The 13,572-nt window shown below is 45.9% G+C and overlaps 1 pseudogene across 1 annotated transcript; it reads left to right on the plus strand.

The window, feature by feature from the left end:
- Positions 1–9,311: 9,311 nt before the first annotated feature.
- On the plus strand, positions 9,312–13,235 carry LOC308655570 (histone H3.3A-like; annotated as a pseudogene). The gene is made up of 2 exons: positions 9,312–9,350; positions 12,845–13,235. The product of its transcript is annotated as a histone H3.3A-like (transcript).
- The last annotated feature ends 337 nt before the right edge of the window (positions 13,236–13,572 follow it).

Genomic DNA, 13,572 nt, shown 5'->3' on the forward strand with positions numbered 1-13,572 from the left:
GGTCTTGGAATGGACCCAGTCCTCAAAGTGAGTCCACCCAGAAAGCAGGGAGACAGGCGGAAAGGGGCATGCCCACATGTGTGCACAGATGCCACACGGCTGTCCTGTGGCTGCCCACAGGATGTGCCCCTGTGCCCATTTTTTGCCTTTTTTCAACCGACAGTTTCAGAGTGCCAGCTGTGGGCTGAGTGCTGTGGACAGAGCAGGAGCAACAGTGACAGTCCCCGCCCGCCCACATGACAGCATGGTGAGGATGGTCTAGTGTGCTTTGCTCCCCACATGCTCTGATGCTCCAGAAGGATCCACGTCCTCCATGGGCAGTGACCCCTGGATGAGAGAGGACACTGTGGGGAGGTGGGGAGGTGGGAAGGGTGGACATGTGGGATGGAGCTGCAGGGTCTGTGGATTCCCAAAGGACTGTGTGACTATGTGTGGTGTTTGCCACGTGGATACACATGGCTGTGTACAGGGAGTGTCCATACATGAATTTGGGACATAAATAAATCCTTTGTGGTGTGTGCACATGTAGGTTTTACATGGAGGTGTGTGGGTGTGGGTGTGCATGGGTCTGTAGCAAGGCCTGTTACTGTTATCTTCACAGTCATAAGATTCAAAAATGCATTAAACAAATGAGATAGATGGATGGAAGGAGGGAGAAAGGACAGGATGGATGGATGGATGGATGGATGGATGGATGGATGGGTGGGTGGATGGATGGATGGATGGGTGGATGGATGAGTTCATGGAGAGATGGCTGGAGGGCTGGATAGAAGGATGCATATGAGAAAAGTTACATTCTGCACAATGGCATTGTAGGCGCCAGTTGGTGGGTGCTTGGCTGTTTACTGAACTTTTTTTTTTTTTTTTGAAACCAGGGATTAAACCCAGGGGACTTAACCACTGAGCCATATCCCTAGACCTTTTTTGTATTTTAGTTAGAGACCGGGTCTTGCTAAGTTGCTGAGGGCCTAAATTGCTGAGGCTGACTTTGAACCCGTGATCCTCCTACCTCAGCCTCCCGACCTACTGGGATCACAGGCGTGTGCCACCACATCCAGCTGAACAATTCTTTTAACTTTTCTGGATGCTTGAAATTTTTTAGAGTAAAATGTATCCTCAAAGTAGGCTGGATGTCTAGTTCCAAGGAATTTTGTACAAGGTGGAAAGAACAGATTGTGCAACGATTTTTTTTTTTTTTTTTTTTTTGATACAGGGTCTCACTAAATTGCTGAACTTGCAATTCTCTTGCCTCAGCCTCCCAATTCTCTGGTATTATAGGCATGTCACTGCACCCTGCAAACATTTTTTTTAATAATTCCTGTAATTATCTTGTGAGTCTCTCAATTGCATTACATTGTGTGTTCACGCCCACTTAAAACGTTAACTTGTTAAATAAGAATATGTAAAACATACCATAATGTGACCATGCTGTTTAGGACTTTCTTTATTTTAAAACTTATTTGGAGGGCTGGAATTGTAGCTCAGTGGTAGAGCACTTGCCTTGCAAGTATGAGGCACTGGGTTCAATCCTAGCACCACATAAAAACAAGTAAAGGCATTGAGTCCATTTACAACTAAAAATAAATAAATAAATAAATAAATAAATAAATAAATAAATAAATAAAAACTTATTTGGAGCCTCAAAAATAGAAGTGGTGCTGGGCACAGTGGCATGTGCCTACAATCCCACCAATTTGGGAGGCTGAGGCTGGAGGATCACAAGATCAAGACCAGCCTCAGAAACTTAAGCGAGACCCCCAGCAACTTAGTCCCTGTCTCAAAATAAAAAATAAAAAGGGCTGGGACTGTGGGCTGGGATTGTGGCTCAGTGGTAGAGTGTTTGCCTCGCACTTATGAGGCCCTGGGGTCGATCCTCAGCACCAAATAAAAATAAATAAATAAAAATAAAGATATTGTGTCCATCTACAACTAACAAAAAAAATTATTTAAAAGAAAAAAAGGGCTGGGGATTGCAGCTCAGTGGTAAAGCACCCCTGGGTTCAATCCCTAGTACCCAAAAAGAATAAAGAAAGGGGCTGGGGTTGTGGCTCAGTGGTAGTGAGCTCACCTAGTAGGCAGGAGGCACTTGGTTCGATTCTCAGCACCACATTAAAAAAATAATAAATAAAGACAATAAAGTCCATTCAACAACTTAAAAAAATATTTAAAAAAAGAATAAAGAAAAAAGAAAAACTGGAGGCAGCCTGAGCCTCCCCCTGCCTGGGAGTCCCTGCTGTCCAGCCTCCCATGAGGGTTTGCAGGCGTGGGCCAGCGTTGGGGTGTGAGCACACTGACCGCTTAGCCTCCTCCAAGTCCCTTAAAGCTAGCACCATTCCTGGGGTGAGGGGAATGTCTTGGGGCAAAGGAAGGTCAGCCACCTGCCCAGGGCAATCTTGGGGACCCGGAACTCTGTCATCAGAGGCTTGGACACGCTCAGGCCAAGCGGCGTCCCCTGGCCAGCAGCAGGAGTGTGGGTGGCTAAGATGGATATTTCCTAAAGGAAGAAGGGGTAAAGGTGGAGTGTGCAGAGCCTTCCTGGAACACAGCCCTCCTCCCTCCCGTGTGTTCAACACCTCCTGCCTAGGCCACATTCCCCGCCCCGTGCTCAGTGTCTGGGTGTAGGCCCAGGCTTCAGCATCCTCTCGTTGTACAGACGGGGAAACTGAGACTGGAGAGAATGGAGTTGCTCGAGCCACAGAGCAAGTCAGCAGCAGGGTCCCTGCAGAAGAGGGATTCAAGGCCAGCGGACTCAGAGAGTGAAGCCCAGAGTGTCCTCCTGTCTGAGCCGGTCACAACAGGATCCAGGAGGCCAGGTGGGGACAGGAAATGGCACCTAGTTGAGAAGTTCTGGGTTCTAATCCCAACTCAGAATGCCCTGGACAGCTTCCTGCCCCTCTCTGGATCTCATTTTCTCCCACTGTAAAATAAATGGTCTGAACTACAGCAGGCACTTTCACATAATATTTGAAGCAGAACCCTCAGCTCCAAGAAGAGCTGCCCTGTCCACATAGGGAAGGCAGGTGGATATCCATCGCTTGACCACCACCCCCTTACCTCACCAAAGAGAGTTCCATCCAACTGAGAACCTGTGGATGGGGGACCAACCTTCAGCACAGAACCAATTCTGATCGGGCCACTTGCCAACTGCATGGACCCAGGCAGGGCCTTCAAGCCTCAGCTTGCTCACCTGTAAAATACCAGCCTCCCAAGACTATGTGACAAATAGTGAGAATCCATATCCAGCGCTGGTCACACAGCAATGGCATTGCAACTTCAAGCCACCGTGACTATGACTAGTTACCCCCAGATGAGGACACAAGTGGACTCGCTGCTTCACCGTGACTCATTATCCCACCATTCCAGACCCCAATGCCAAAGCATCTAGGCAGCTGCTACCCCCAATTTTTCACCCGTGCCATCCTGTGCAGCTGCTTCAGAACAGCTGGGCAGGCTGGGGGTGCTGGGAGACCGGAACTAGGCCCTGGGGAGGGGAAGCACAGGGCTCCCTGTAATCAGGCCCGTTTCATCTGGACAGCCAGCCCACGGCAGGCCATCATTAGCTTCCACTCCTGACCAGCCCCAGGCTCTGACCCCGCTACCGAAGCCCCAGAGAGAAGGCGGCAGGTATTTAGCCGAAGCCTTTCATTCCCAGAATGAATGAGTCCCCCCTCCTGGAGGACTCCCAGGTTCATGAGTTCAGGGAAGAGTGCCTAGTGAACCACAAGCAGGAAAGAAATTCAACCAGAAGCCTGGTCCCCACTCACCCCACCAGGCAGTCATCAGCCCCAAGAGACGCAGAGCCCTGTCCTTGAGAATCCTGCAACCTCTGAAATGAAGGTAGCTCAAAAGCCATCTTGTGGGGTTGTGGCTCAGCGGTAGAGTGCTCACCTCGCTTGTGTGAGGCCCTGAGTTTGCATGCGTGTGCCAGCTTAGCCTCCTCGAAGTCCCTTAAAGCTAGCTGATCCTCAGCACCATATAAAAATAAATAAATAAAATAAAGGTATTGTGTCCAACTACAAAATATATATATATTAAAAAAAAATACCATCTCGTGGCTACAACTCTACGTACAGTGAAATATTATCCCACCTTAGAAAGGAAGGGGGCCCTGACACGGGCAGCAACAGGGGGGAATCTCAGACTTTCTGCCAAGTAGCCGTCAGCCAGTCACAGAGAGCAAACTGGCATAGTTCACCCATCTGAGTAGAGAGGTCGAATTCACAGACAAAACCTAGCACGGTGGTTGTCAGGGCCTGGGAAGAGCAGAACGGGGAGTTATTCAAAAACACAAGACTCGGGGTGTGGAGAAAGGGGAACCCTTCACACCGTGGGAGACTGACTTAGTGCAGCCATCATGGAAAAGGGCATGCATGGAGGTTCCTCTAAACTTGAAAACAGGACTACCACAGGATCCGGCTGTCGAGCTTCTGGGAATGCAGCGGGCCCTCCATAGGCACAAGTTCCATGTTGGTGGATTCAACCAACCCCCATGGAAATGTTTGAAAAAAATAAATAAGAAATAACAATACAACAAAAAAATCAAATAAAAAGCAGTATAATAACCACTCGCATGACGGTTACATCGTATTAGGTATTGCACTGTAATCACGTAAAGATGACTTAAGGTATATAGGGAGATGTGCATAGGTTACATGGAAATCCAACATCATTTTAGAAAAGGAACTTGAGCAACCACAGAAGTTGTATCCACTGAGGTTCTAGAACCAATGCCCCATGGATACTGAGGGATGAGCTAAAGGAAATGAAATCAGTGTGTTGAGGCATAATAGGCAAATACACAAACCTAAGCAGCCATCAGTGGATAAATGGATAGAGACAATATGGGATGTGTACACAATAGAATGCCATTTGGCCTTTAAAAAGAAGGAGATGGAGGCTGGGGCTGTCCTCAGTGGTAGAGCACTTGCCTCGCATGCATGAGGCACTGGGTTTGATCCTCAGCATCACATAAAAATAAATAAAATAAAGATATTATGACCATCTACAACTAAAAAAAAAAAAAGGAGAAGAAGGAAATGGGAAATGGTTATTTGTGACAACATGCATGAACCTGGAGGAGGATATCATGTTACATGAAATAAACCAGACGGAGAAACAAAGCTGCTGCCTGAGCCCACTCACATGTGAGATCTCAAACAGTTGAACTCACAGGAGCAGAGAGTAGCCTGGGGGCTACCCAGGGCTGGGTGCAGGGGCTGGAATTAAGGAGATGCTAGCTAAAGGGTCACAATTTCAGTTAAACAAAAGGAACACATTCAAGAGATCTACTGTACAATGTGGTGTAGGTAGCTAATAACAGCATGTGGTATATTTGAAAACCTCTAAGAAAGGAGATTTCAAGTGTTCTCACCACACACACACACAGAGAGAGAGAGAGAGAGAGAGAGAGAGAGAGAGAGAGAGAAAGCTATGTATGTGAGGTAATCTATATGTTAATTGGCTGGATTATCCATTCTACAATGTATACATCATCCAAAACATCATATTGAGCTGGGCACAATGGCACACACTTGTAATCCCAGCAGCTTGGGAGGCTGAGGCTGGAGGATCGCAAGTTCATGCCAGCCTCAGCAAAGTCAAGGCACTAAGCAACTCAGTGAGACCCCGTCTCTAAATAAAATACAAAATAGGGCTGGGGATGTGGCTCAGTGATTGAGTGCCCCTGAGTTCAATCCCTGGTAAACCTTCACACCAAAAAAAAAAATCATCATCATCATCATCATCATCATCATATAGTGTATCACAAAAATATACATATTTTGTCAATTAAAAATTTTAAAGTTCTCTGATTTGAATGATTAAAAAACACACAATACACCCACAAACACACACATACCTGGTGCTTCTGGTTTAAAGGTGGGGGTAACCAAGCACAGTGGTGCGCACCTGTAATCCCAGCAACCTGGGAAGGTTGAGGAGGAAGATTGCAAGTTCAAGGCAACCTGGGTAACTTGGCATAACCCTGTCTCAAAAATTTCAAAGGGCTGGGGTTGCAAGCTCAATAGTAATGTGTCCCTATTCAACCCCAAGTACTGTAAAACAAAAAAATTTTTTTAATTAAGAAAAAATTTCAAAAGAAACACCTGTGGAAATGTGGGCTCTCATCCTCGACATACTTTAATCTACCTTGTTCTAACCTATTCTAATGCTTAAGGACTTTTTGCCCCCTTTGAGATGGGGTCTTGCTATATTACCCAGCTAATCATGAACCCCTGGGCTCAAGGGTAGCTGGGACTTCTGGAGCTCAAGTTCCAGAGTAGCTCAGACTTCAGACACACACCCCTGTGCCCAGACTTTAAACACTTTTTGCGGGGAGGTGGGGGAAGTTTTACCAGGAATTGAACTCAGGGGCACTCAACCACTGAGCTACATCCCCAGTCCTGCTTTGTATTTTATTTAGAGACAGGGTCTCACTGCGTAGCTTAGTGCCTTGCTAAGTTGCTAAAGCTGGCTTTGAACTCGCGATCCTCCTGTCTCAGCCTCTGGAGCCGCTGGGTTTACAGGTGTGTTCCACTGCGCCCAGAGACTTTTAACACTTTTTAAGAAAAAACATGGAGCCTGGAGTGGTGATGCATGCCTGTAAATCCCAGCTGCTCCAGAGGTTGAGACAAGAGAATTACGAGCTCGAGGCCAGCCTCAACAAGTTAGCGAGGTCCTAAGCAACTTAGTGTGTCCCTGAACTCAAAATAAAAATTAAAAGGGATGTGGCTCTGTGGTTAAGTGCCCCACGACCAAAAAATAAGGAAACTGGGCTGGGGCTGGAGCTCAGTGGTAGAGTGCTTGCCTCGCACATGTGAGGCACAGGATTTGATCCTCAGCACCACATAAAAATAAATAAATAAAGATATTGTGACCAACTACAACAACAACAAAAAAAAAAAATTAAAAAACAAGGAAGCAATGTGGAATCACTCTTAAAGTTTTGTGTCCTGTCTTTTTTATGTGACACTCCTTCATAAGCATTTTCCCTTGTCATTGAGATGTTTTCTCAACAGCACTGAGTGACTGCACACTCTCCGTCAGCTGCTGTCTTCTGCGCAGAAGTCACCTTAGCAAGACTCCTGGCACCCCTTAGGCTGAATCGGCCCCCACCCCCATCACTTTCCTGACATTTATCATTATCTGAAGTTATCTTACCCCTCCACTGTTCACTAGGTTATTGTCTGTTTATTAAATGGCCCATGATATAGTTGAAGGTCAGGGCAGTAGGAACCGATGCACCTAGCACGTGGCCCATGGTCCCCTCAACAAACCCTGAGTGCAGCAGACACAGCTCTAGGCTCTTGGGAGTAAGCAGTGAACAGAACCGAAAAGAGCCCTTTCACTCCCAGAGCTGTGTCCTGGTGCAGAATGAATTCCTGGATCTTTTCATCACCCAAGAGAAGCCCCATGCCCATTCCTCACTCACCTCTCGTTTACACTCCCAAGCCCTGGCAGCTGTGGACTTCTCCATCGCTGTGGATTCGCGTATTTCTTACAAGTAGAATCATGCAACCTGGAGTCTTAGGGGACTTTCGTCTCTCACTGAACCATGTTTTCAAGGCTCACCGTGTTACTGCATGTTATCAGAACTTCATTCTTTTTTGTTGCCAAACAATATTCCGGATCTGGGTGTCTACCTTTTGTATTATCCATTCATCAGTTGGGAGGCATTTAGAACACTTTGACTTTTGGGCTATTATAAATAATGCCTCTGGGGACATGCAAATACAAGTGCTTGTGTGGACATGCTCTCACTTCCCCTGGGTGGAGATCTGGAAATGGAATTAATGAGTCACATGGCAAATCGATGTTTCACTTTTTTTCCTTTCCTCTTCTCTCTCTTTTTTCTTATCTTTTTTTGCAGAGCTGGGAGTTGAAACCAGGACTTCCCACATACTCTACCACTGAGCTGCACCCCCAGCCCTTTTACATTTTAAATTTCATTGTGAATTTCCAGGCTGGCTGGGAACTCAGGGGCCTCCTGCCTCAGCCTCAAGAGCAGCTATGATTACAGGCATGTGCCCTGTGCCCAACTTCCTTTTCCCATTCTTTTCTACAGTGTTCTTTTTGTGTGTGTGTGGGGGGGGGGGGGGATCCTAGAGATTGTACTAGGGAACTTGGCCACTGAGCCACATCCCCAGCCCTATTTTGTATTTTATTTAGAGACAGGGACTCACTGAGTTGCTTAGCCTCGCCATCGCTGAGGCTGGCTTTGAACTCACGATCCTCCGATCTCAGCCTCCCAAAACACTGGGATTACAGGTGTGCGCCACCGCACCCGGCTTCTACATTGTTCTTTTATTTCTCTTTTCACATTCTGAGTATCTTTTTTTTTTTAGTTTTTTTGTTTGTTCGTTTGTTTGTTTTTTAACTAGTGAAATGACACTATTTTCGTCTTTTTTCGCTACCCTCTAATAAACTGCCAACTCCTCTCTGGCAGTCAGGCCCACGTGCTTTTATTGGATGCTCTTGGCCGCTTCCCTCACTTTTGTCTGGACCTCTCCCGGGATGCAAAAATAACCTTGCGACCTCTCTCCTCCTGGCTTTGGTGGCTGTGGACATCACGTCCTCCCTGATGACCTCCAGGTTCACCCCCCACTCCCAGGTCTGATGGAGTCACTTCCTGACAGGGCCAGCTCCACAGGAACGCGAGCTCTGCAGAGGGGCGCTCGCGTCAGCAAGGGCCCCGCCCCGTTAGTGTCATTGTCTACTGTTCTGAGATTCCTGAGCGTTTCTTTTCCTTTCTTTTTTTTTTCCCCTTCAGTTCAAAGATTGAATCCAGGGGCTCTTTACCACTGAGCTATATCCCCAGTCCTTTTATTATTATTATAATTTAATTTTGAGACAGGGCCCAAATGGCCTAGGCTGACCTTGAACTTCTAATCCCCCTGCCTCAGCCTTCCAAGTCTCTGATATTACTGGCGTGTGCTACTGCACCCAGTTCATGATCATTTGTTTTATTTCGGAGTAGCAGTAGTACTAGGAATTGAACCCAGGAGCACTTTGCCACTGAGCTACATGCCCCACCCCTTTAATTTTTTTTTTTTTTTTTTTTTTTTTGAGACAGGATCTCATTAAGATGCTTAAGACCTTGCTAAATTGCTGAGGCTGCCCTTAAACTTGCAATCCTCCTGCCTCAGCCTCCAGAGTCTCTGGGATTACAGGTGTGCACTGCCACACCTGGCTCATGATAATGTTGCATGTTCATTATGGGCTAGAACCTGACATTTAGGTAGCAGGTGTGCTTGTTTGCCTTCTGCCTGTCACACAGTCTGATATGCTCCTGACCTCAAGGAGTCTGAGTCCCCATGCACCCCATGCCCACCTTCCTTTTCACCATTGAAAAGGTGCCTGGCAGAAGCCAAATGAATAAATGAACAAATAAATGAACACATGAGTGCTTAAAATGTAGGAGTAAGGGCTGGGGATGTGGCTCAAGCGGTAGCGCGCTCGCCTGGCATGCGTGCGGCCCGGGTTCGATCCTCAGCACCACATACCAACAAAGATGTTGTGTCTGCTGAAAAAAACTAAAATAAATAAATAAATAAATATTTTTAAAAATGTAGGAGTAAAATGAATGAATGGATGAAAAGAAGAAATCAAGAAAGAAAGAGAGAGAGGAAGGAAGGGAGGGAGAGAGGGTGGGAGGGAGGGAGGGAAAGGAAAGGAAGGAGGGGGTCTGTTATGCCTTGAGTAAGGCAGGTGGCATTCCTAGAGGCACCAGCACATGCAAGGCTTCCCATGGATGAGAATCCACCTCAGGCAGGACCAGGAGCCCCCGGGAAAGTGGTCACACTGGCCTTAGCTGAACCCTGGGATCTGGAGGACATGGAGAGGTAGGGCAAGGGCTGGTCTCTGGAAAGACCGGTTTCACTGACTGGGGGTAGGGAGAAAGCCCTGGAATCCAGAAGAGGAAGCACTAATTAGTGCCCTCCGAGGCCTTCTCCTGTCATTGGGGAGCTGGTGCAAGGTCAGGCCGGGAAGTCAAGGGGGGCCAATGTGAGAGCTTGGCTTAGGGTCAGGCCATCAAAGCATGGTGATCTTAATGACCCCAATCAAAGTGCCTTTGTTACCACTGGGGCTCTGACTCAGGGGTCAGCACCTCCTGTCCCAAATCCCTGCCAGCTGATAGGGCTTCTATGGGCCCAGAATCTCCATCCCAGAAACTGGATGGTCATGAGGCTCCCAGGACCAGTGAAACCAGAGAGAGGTGACAGTGGCCTCTGCAGAGGGTGCTCCAGCTGCTGACAGGAAGGAGTGATAATGACCTCTTTGTTTAGGCTTGGCCTTGCCCAGCAAAGAGGCCCAGGTGGCTGTAACCCCCTGAGAGGTCCTGACAGTGTCAAGCATCCCTTATCCAAAATGCTGGCACCAGAGTGCTTTAGATTTTGGATTTTTTTCAGATTTTGGAATATTTGCATATGCAAAATGAGATATCCTGGGGATAGAACCCTAAACACAAAATTCATTATGTTTCTCATCCACCTTATACCCATAGCGTGAAGGATTTGTTTTGCTTTGCATTATTGGGGACCAAACCCAGTGAAGGCTTTTTTTTTTTTTTTTTTTTGTACCAGGGATTGAACCCAAGGGCACTTACCCACTGAGCCACATCCCCAGCCCCTTTTATATTATATTTTGAGACAGGTTTTTGCTAAGTTGCTTAGGGCCTCACTAAATTGATGAGGCTGACTTTGAACTTGTGATCCTCCTGCCTCAGTCTCACGAGTACTGGAATTACAACACTGAAAGCTCTTTTTTTTTTTTTAATATTTATTTATTTATTTATTTTTTAGTTTTTGGCGGACACAACATCTTTGTTTGTATGTGGTGCTGAGGATCGAACCCGGGCCGCACGCATGCCAGGCGAGCACACTACTGCTTGAGCCACATCCCCAGCCCGTGAAAGCTCTTTTATACAATGTTTTTAGTGATTTTATGCCCAAAGTTGTGTACATCAAACCATCAGAGAGCAAAGGTGTCACTATTTCTTCTTCTTCTTCTTCTTCTTCTTCTTTTTCTTCTTCTTTTTTTTTTTTTTTTTTTTTTTTTTTTTGGTGCTGGGGATTGAACCCAGGGCCTTGTGCATGCAAGGCATAGCCTCTACTAGCTGAGCTATATCCCCAGCCCCAAGTGTCACTATTTCAACCACTCTGAGGAAATCCATGATTGCTTGTACCACCATTGTCCCTGACTCTGAATTTAGGTGTCACTGAAAAGCAATCATTTTTTTTTCTTTTTCTCTTTTTGCACTATACTGAGATGGAACCCAGGAGGACTCTACCACTTAGTTACATTCCCAGACCTTTTTATTTTTTTTATTATTCTGAGATGCTCTCACCAAGTTGCTGAGGTTGGCCTTGAACTTGCAATCCTCCTGGGTCACTGGGATCACAGAAATGTGCACTACCAACCTGGTAACTGTTTTCTTATTACACACTTATTCACATATAAATATTTAACAGTAAAAAACATGACATACTCTTAATATAGTAAAAAAAATGATGTATTCAAGGTAACTAAGAAGCATAGTAGCATTACCAGAACACCTGTACCGGCTACAACAAGCAACATCAACAACAAACAATAGCCTTCAATCTCCACCTGGGATGCTGTGTTTTGGCTGAAAGGTTACCACAGGAGATGATTGGTGGTACAGCACTTGCCTAGCATGCATGAAGCCCCGGGCTCAATTTCCAGCAGTTCCAAAAAATAATAAATAATTAAACAAACAAACAAACAAATAAATAACAGCCTCAGCACTGGTTTTTAAAAAAAAAAGTTAAACCATTCTTAGGTCATGGACCATATGAAAGTCTCAAAATGAAAAATAAAAGAAAGAGCTGTGGATGTGACTCAGTAGTTAAGTACCTCTGACTTCTGGGTTCGATCCCCAGTACAAAAAAAAAAAAATGTCAAAAGTTCAGGCATCTTTTTTCCTCATTTGACATATGGAATCTCTTTCAAAGTCATAAGTATCATTGTTTGTTCAGTAATCATCGCTGAACATAGTTGCAGGCCAGATACTGTGTCAGGTATTCACAACTGTGGCGTTGTCACGGTGTTTCATACACTGGCAACAGTGTATATGGCATCCCTGGTGCTCACCTTTTTTGGGGGGCGGGGCCAGTGCTGTATCCTAGGGTTTGAACTCAGGGACACTCAACCACTGAGCCACATCCCCAGCCCTATTTTGTATTTTATTTAGAGACTGCCTCACCATTGCTGAGGCTGCCTTTGAATTGCAATCGTCCTGCCTCGGCCTCCTGAGCCACCTCTCCTGGCTCAGGCTCACCTTTTGCAAACTTTCCACAACCATGCCTGTGACAAGTGCTGCAATGCTCTTCAAGAAAGTGTATTTATCCAGGCACAGTGGCTCATCCCTGTAATTCCAGCTGCTTGGGAAGTTGAGGCAAGAAGTTCAAGGCCAGCCTCAGCAATTTAGCAAGACCCTGTCTCAAAGCAAAATAAAACCAACAAAAATTTAATAGAAAGGTTTCAGCCAGGCATTGCAGCCCATGTGCCATCCCAGTTCCTGCAGGCAGGAGGATTGCAAGTTTGAGGCCAGCCTGGCCAATTTGGCAGACCCTGTCTCAAAATAAAAAATAAAAAGGGCTGGGAGTGTAGCTCACTGGTGGAGTACTTGCCTAGCATGCCTAAGGTCCTGGGTTCGATTCCTTGAACTGCAAAAAAAAAAAAAAAAAAAAAAGGTTAAAAATGTTTTTGAATTGTGTTCACATCCACCACCACTGTCTCTCTAATGCCAGCGCCACCTCTAGCTCACTGAGCAGGAGAAGTGAGGTAATTAAGGAGGTCTTTCTACCATGGCTTGTCAAAGCAGTCTGCCTACAAATGGACCAGGGGTAAAGCACCCAGGAAACAACTGCCTCAAAAGCCGGTCCCAAGAATGCGCCCTCTACTGGAGAGGTGAAGAAACCTCATTGTTACAGGCCTGGTACTGTGGCACTCTGTGAAATTAGACATTATCAGAATCCCCTGAACTTCTGATTTGAAAACTCCCCTTACAGTGTTAGGTGCCAGAAATTGCTCAAGACTTCAAAACAGATCTGCGCTTCCAGAGTGTGGCTCTTGGTGATTTGCAGGAGGCAAGTGAGGCCTATCTGGTTGGCTTTTTTGAAGACACCAACCAGTGTGCTATCCATGCTGAACGTGTAACAGTTATACCAAAAGACATCCAACTAGCACTCTGCACACGTGGAGAACGAGCTTAAGAATTCACTATGATGAGAAACTTCATTCTCAAAAAAATTTTTTTTCTCTTCTTCCTGTTATTGGTAGTTCTGTACATTAGATGTTTTTATTCCCCCTCCATGGGGTCAAAAGGTACCTAAATATATGGTTGTGAGTGGAAAAATAGGGGACAGAAATCAGATATTGGCTGTTTTTCCTTTTTCATTTGTATGCAAATTTTTAGATTAAATGCGGGATGTAAAGCATTAATGCAAGTCAAAATGTTTCAGTGAACAAGCAGTTCAACTTTATTTTATTTTTTTTTTTAAGAGAGAGTGAGAGGGCTGGGGATGTGGCTCAAGCGGTAGCGCGCTGGCC

The sequence above is a fragment of the Spermophilus citellus genome, assembly GCF_964194105.1.
Source record: "Spermophilus citellus genome assembly, chromosome: 9".
In the NCBI taxonomy this organism is placed as follows: domain Eukaryota; kingdom Metazoa; phylum Chordata; class Mammalia; order Rodentia; family Sciuridae; genus Spermophilus; species Spermophilus citellus.